We start from the raw sequence: 6000 nt of genomic DNA on the forward strand, positions 1-6000 counted from the left end.
GGCTCTAAGGGTCTGGATATCCATCCTAAAGTTTCAAAGCAATCTTCCTTGTGTCCTCCCTTGTTGGGCTGAGTTCCCAGAGCAAAGGGAAACGGTGGTCGTTCGCAGAGCACATTGCCCTCAGCATCATGGTGACAGCATCTGGGGACCTGGAGGACAACCCTGCCTTGCCTCATGGGGAAGCAGAGAGCAGGCAGGACCAGGCAACAACTCTTGAGTCATGATGTTGTCCCTGCTGCCTCCTTTTCCCATCAGCTGCATGAGACAAGCTCTCCTTTTCTGCTCAAAAACTTGCCTTGATCAAAGTTTCGCACCTACTCTTGCCATCCCAGAGTGCACTAAGGTAGAAGACATCCACACTAATTTTATCCATAGGTAGCTTGGTGCCTGAGTGGATCGTTTGAGTCCAGGATGACTTGGGAGACATATGGAAGACAATGTCTACCTGCTAGCTGTAGATGGGTTCTGTGCGCTTCGAGGCAGTAATGTCTCAGGTCCAGACAGGCACCCAGCAGTGGCATCCTGGCAGGTGACTTGAGATCTTCATCAGATAGTAAGATAGTAGAGGTCTTCAGAGACTTTTCCTGTACAAGGCTGGTGTCTTACATCCCTTTCCCCTCATATTTTTGGCCCTTGGCGTGCCCATTCAGCTTCTTTCCCTTGCCCCCATCTCCTGAAGCAGCCCCAGGGTTTGGCATGCTGCATGCAGGTACCTCCTGAGTGCCCATTTGCATTCATGGAAATAGTCCTACCAGGACCTGATGACACTTGTAAATATTTGCATTTTGTGAGGAAATCCCCTGTTTAAACATAGGATGATATTAACCCCATCTTCTTTGTGTTCCCCCATGTTCTGAGCTCTGTTCACCAGCTCCGGCCCCTGAGACAGCTCTGCTGAAAGCAAATATGTCAGTCTTCACTGCACAGGGAATATTTTAAGGCTCTGAAAACAAAGTTTATTATAGCAAAGCTGCCAAAAGTGTAACCACTGCCATGCTAAAATATCCTCTGCCTCCTACATTTGTAACGTGGGAGTCTTTTATATCCTCTTTACTGCTGCTGAACCATACATTTGTCTTGGCAGCAGATGTATATAGACTGGGACCTATTTCAGTGTCATGCAAAAGAGCTCTTAGGTTAAAAGATATATTACAGCTTACTGGAAAGCTTGAAATTAACTGCGTGATGATGCCGCATGAAGATAAAGAACCAGCAATTTTATTGAATTGCGATTTTATCCATATGGGCTGAAGGTTTGAACTGCATTAACATCTCCAAAGGTCTCCATTTGCCAAATTAACTATTGAGTTTTGGGCAACTAGTTGGAGACAAGCAAAAGAGGCCGTGTTTAACCATTTCCAGAAAAGCACTGCCTCCTTCTCCACTGTATAGGAGTAACCCAAAAAGAAGGCAGCCAAAACACAGCCCCTGCTCCAGCCAGCACTGGCCAGCGCGGGGGCTTCAGGGAGGGCATCCGCTTCCTTTGCTCTCAGGCACGGTGGCAGGAAAGACTCCGTTGGTCCCTACAAAGCTCTGCTGTGGTTATTATTAATACCAAGCCCATAAATGTTAGTACTTCAGTGGCCAAATTCCTCTGTGGTGCTGACAGACCTCTTACAGCCCCCGGATTTAAGCAGCGGCACTGAAGGTGTCCTCAGATGGCCCAGGATTTCCTCGGGTGTCTGGCAGTGGCAGGCAAAGAGTTAATGATGGAAAAATATGTATAGGTTTAGGGGAAGGATTTTTTTTTAATATATGCTTTTTGCTTCACATCTGAGCTCTTGGCACAGCGTCCCCCACCTCTAATCACACCTTATAACTGCCGTTCAAATCAAAACCCGCAAGGCTGGACCAGTTGGATCCAGTTTCTATTAAGCCATTTGATCTGCGACTGAGCAGACTTGCTGTCACCAAGCCAGTCCCCTGCCTGTGCCTCCACATAATGAGGCTCCCGCCGCAGCCCGCCGCTCCCCGCTCAGTGCAGGGGAATCCATGAAATACCGGGTCAGGATGTGTCCCCCCTGCACCAGCCCTCTCCACCTCTTGCCCCTTCTCCAAGCAGCTGGATGGTGAAGCACAGCCGGCGGCTGCACCAGTGCGGGGAGGAGGTTCTTACCGGACTGTGGAGCACAGCTTAAAAGCTTTGGCCATTTAATAGGTCAAAAAAAAAAAAAAAAAATCCAAGTTAAAGCAAAATCCCCTTTTTGTTCCTGACTGTAATTTGTTCAAACATTAACCCCTTGAAGACGTTGGTCGGTGGTTTTGCTATTATGGGCACTACACAGCCGTGAATGGGTATGCAGCTGCCTTTAATAAAAGATGAGATCTCATCCTTTCCATGGTGTATCGCTTCTCCAACAGACCATGGGTTGGAGCCACAGCTGACAAAATTGCCTGGGCCCCGTGTTGCTCTCTGCTGATATTAGTAAGGGATCTGGTCTCCTGATTTTATAGACTTAAAAAAAAAAAGTCACTGTTTATTCCTTAAATTAACGCACCCACTGATGCACACATTAGCAATAGAAAGGAAACAGTCTCAGAAACAATCTTAGCCACCTCTGTCCTGGCCGTCGCTGGTACCGGCACCCCTTATGTACGCAGGGCAGGAGGACGGAGAGAAGCGATGGCTCGGCATCCAGGACTGCATCACCAGGCTTCTAGTTTAGCTCCTTTTGGCAGCCATTTTGAACAGTGAATAAAGCAGGAAAAATAGCATGCAGCCATATAAATCCAAGCCAGTCTCCTAAGTCAGATGTGTTTAAAAGCAGAATCGCAGCTGTGACAGGGAAGGAGTATATTCACTAGCATTTCCTGCTCTTTTTAATCCATCTTTTAAAAAGCACTGGTTTGGGTGGGAAGTTTATTTGGGTGAAATTATTGAGGACTTATTCTATTAATGGGATTTTTTTTTTTCTTTCCCTTCATGTGTCACTGAACCGCACAAGGGGGCCACAGACTCTGAACTCTGAATCCCCATTCATGGACTCTGAGCTCCTGAAGTTGATTTTACCACTTCAGTAATAGGGAAAATTATGTGAATTGGTGGCAGAAGCAAGTTATATGATAAGTGGAGAGAAATATGGCTCTGGAGCCAGGTTACTGTTGCAGACGAGGCTGCAGCAGGCAATGGCGCCCAGCTCTCATAGCAGAGACAGCTGCAGTGAAATAACCCAAGAGATCTTGGTTAAAATTAATTGAGTTAATTAATTGAGCAGCTGTGCCCTGGCTATTTTCTCTGTGTGCCCTGGCTCTTAGTCCTCCTCTCCAAGGGGAGAAAGTACTGTTGAACCATTTATTGGCAATGCTGGTTCTCCAAAGCAGAGGTTGTCACCCTCGGTGTCCCACCAGCTCTGAGATATTCACTGCAGGTGCCTGAGCCTCAGCTGGGACTGAGGACTTTTAGACCTCGTGACAACATTTTCTAGATGCAGAAAATTGAAAGAAGGAAATATTCTGGAGAGTTTCTATGTTAGTGTCCATAGAGGGGTGGCATTGCCTTCCCTCCACCTGCTGCCCAGGATGGGGACATGGTGCTGGGTGGCACCTGCAAGGGGAGGGCAGGCTGGATGCACAGTGCTCTTCAGACTCCTCAAAAATGATGTAAACCCAGATATTCACTTTCCTTTTGTTACGTGCAGCAGATCAGGTTCTACTCTGGAAGTCACTGAGTTGTGGATCAGCCACGTAGCTGATCCATGCTGCTGCTGGCCCATAGAAGGGGTTTTGGGGTGGTTTTGGTTTGTTTTTTTTTTCAGCCAACCCATTCAGGAAAGAATAAGCTTTTATTTTCTTAGTCATCGCTTTTTGCAGCATGTGTCAAGCTAACAATGGCTGCGTATTTCTCCAAGGCTGTAAAATAAGCTCATTCATTCTTTCTCTCTATTTGTTGTAGGGAGAACAAAACAAAAAAAAAAAAGAAAAGAAAAATCTACTGAGCTACTGTTTGCTTTCCAGACGGAGCCTGTGGTATGGCACCAGCAGCCAAGCACTGCTCTGGGTCAAACATGAAGGCGACGTGCCACTTGTGTTCGCTCAGCTGCATGGATGCAGGGTGATGGAGAAGGCAGGAATGTCAGTGGGAGCCTCTTGTGGGCTCCTCTTCGCCAAGGGAAGCCTCCCTCCCACTGCCTTTGCTGGAGCTCTGTAATTTCCAGCAGGATCTTGTTAACCACGGACCGTGCAGGGAGTAGGGCTGGGGTTTCAGTCTGTGGCCACCTTCCCATTGACTCAGGGCTGAATCACCACCCTGTGCCAAGCACAAAGGGCCACGGTGCTGCTGGAGATGCTGTTTTGGTGGTGGTGGTGGGAGCTCAATCTGCATCAACGGTGGGGATGGACAGGGGATGCTGCCACTTGGCATGTGGCAGTGGCCTGATGTTGCATGGGGGGGAAGATAATCAAGTGACATCTATGTCTTTGGAAAGAGAGGCAGCAAATGAGTCACCTGACTCCCTGGGAAAGGGCTTGGTGGAGGAGTTTGGGTGCTACCCCAAAACTCCCTGCTGGTGACAGGAGACTGGTGAGGGCAAAATCTCCAGCGTGGCTGTGGGACAAGGACAGCAGCACTGCAATCAGCTTTACAGGCCAGGAGCAAAATGCTAGAGAAAGTACATCCAATCATTTGGAAAATCTTGCAGGATCTTCTGGGGAAAGCGTGGTTGAGTACGTGGCCATCCTGGAGAGCCTCAGGAGCAGGAGTTGTGTATCTGCAGCTGCAGATAGAGGTGGGGATGCACTGACATGAGACCTGATGCAGTTACAGCCCAAATTTCAGAGCTCATGAGCAGCCACTGAAATCCTGGTGCCCACTCTTAGCTGAAATGCAGACCTCACATAAAATTAGGTGAAGTCACGGGCACTCGGACTGACACGCTTAAACAAGGGTGTCTTGTCACTTGTAAGATGTCTCTGCTTGGCCACGAGCTCTGCCTGCATCGCTTCCCACCAAAGATAGTGCTGACGGGTTTGAACTTTCTAGGGGTAAAGGAGGTTGTGGGTGCTTAAAATAAAGGCAAAAGCCTGGAGAAGAAATGGTCTTGAAAGGGACTGGGCTAGACTGGATTGGATCAGAGGATCAGGATTAACCTTCACCCAGTAGTTTACCCCCTTTCCATGGATATTCCAAGAAATACCAGCTCCCAATGGCACTGCAGCTGCCTTGAAGGTCTTGAGATGTCAGACCTCAACCCTCAACCCACTTCTTTCCAGGATTGAGAAGATGCTTTATCTTGACTAATCTGGGCAACCCATGGGCACGTCTCTGTGGCTTTGCCAGGAGGCAGGACTGGCCAGAGCTTCTTGGCCTGGAGATGCAGTCGAAAAGCAGGAATCACACTAGAGGAGAAGGAAGACTCACAGGACCGGTTGAGGAAGGGAAGGAGTGGAGCAGACATCCCTCCTTTCTTTCCAGCAGGTTTAGGGCCTATTCTTGAGTGTGTTTTACTGGTCCAAAAGCAAAGCAACCACCCGTCCTGCTGAATTCCTCCCAAATAATCCCATCTCAGCATGACGGGTATGAATGCCAGAAGCTGGAAGACTGAAATAGCAGCTGCCATTGCTTAGGCCCCACTGATTTGTCCTGTGGTTTTTCTGTGTCCTTTAATCTCCAGTAAATAATCCCTCACTTCCTTGTGGTCTTTCTAATTCCATGCTCTGCACCGGCGCTTCCTGTAAACAGCAGGGCTGGTGGCCCATGCATGGCCACCGCCGTGTAATTGAGGCTCTCCCCAGCCGCGCAAAGGGCATGTGACAGGGCTGTTTTTCAGGTTGGATGTGGCTGTGTCCAAGGGCTAAATAATGGAAACGCCTGATTCTCCTCTCCATCCAGACAGGAGAAGTCAGGGCTGGCTCTCATGAGGCTGGTGAATAGCACAGGTGTTCTCACAGCACATGTGAGAACATCAGGTCCTGGCACCCAACAAATTGTGCCATCTGGCCTCCAGCAATCATGATTAGGCCAGTGCTTGAAAGCAAAATTGGGCTAAATTATGGGCAATGAGG

General features: G+C 48.6%; 1 long non-coding RNA gene across 2 annotated transcripts in view; it reads left to right on the plus strand.

The window, feature by feature from the left end:
- Positions 1-5740, plus strand: part of LOC148050140 (uncharacterized) — a 313700-nt gene extending 307960 nt beyond the window's left edge. For both annotated transcript variants that reach the window (XR_015701358.1, XR_015701359.1), the window contains one exon: positions 3893-5740. This is a non-coding gene — a long non-coding RNA (uncharacterized LOC148050140). The remainder of the gene's footprint in view (positions 1-3892) is intronic.
- Positions 5741-6000: the final 260 nt, after the last annotated feature.

Source organism: Nipponia nippon, unplaced genomic scaffold, assembly GCF_047370975.1.
Source record: "Nipponia nippon isolate SJK-2023a ecotype South Korea unplaced genomic scaffold, ASM4737097v1 scaffold_9, whole genome shotgun sequence".
Classification (NCBI taxonomy): Eukaryota; Metazoa; Chordata; class Aves; order Pelecaniformes; family Threskiornithidae; genus Nipponia; species Nipponia nippon.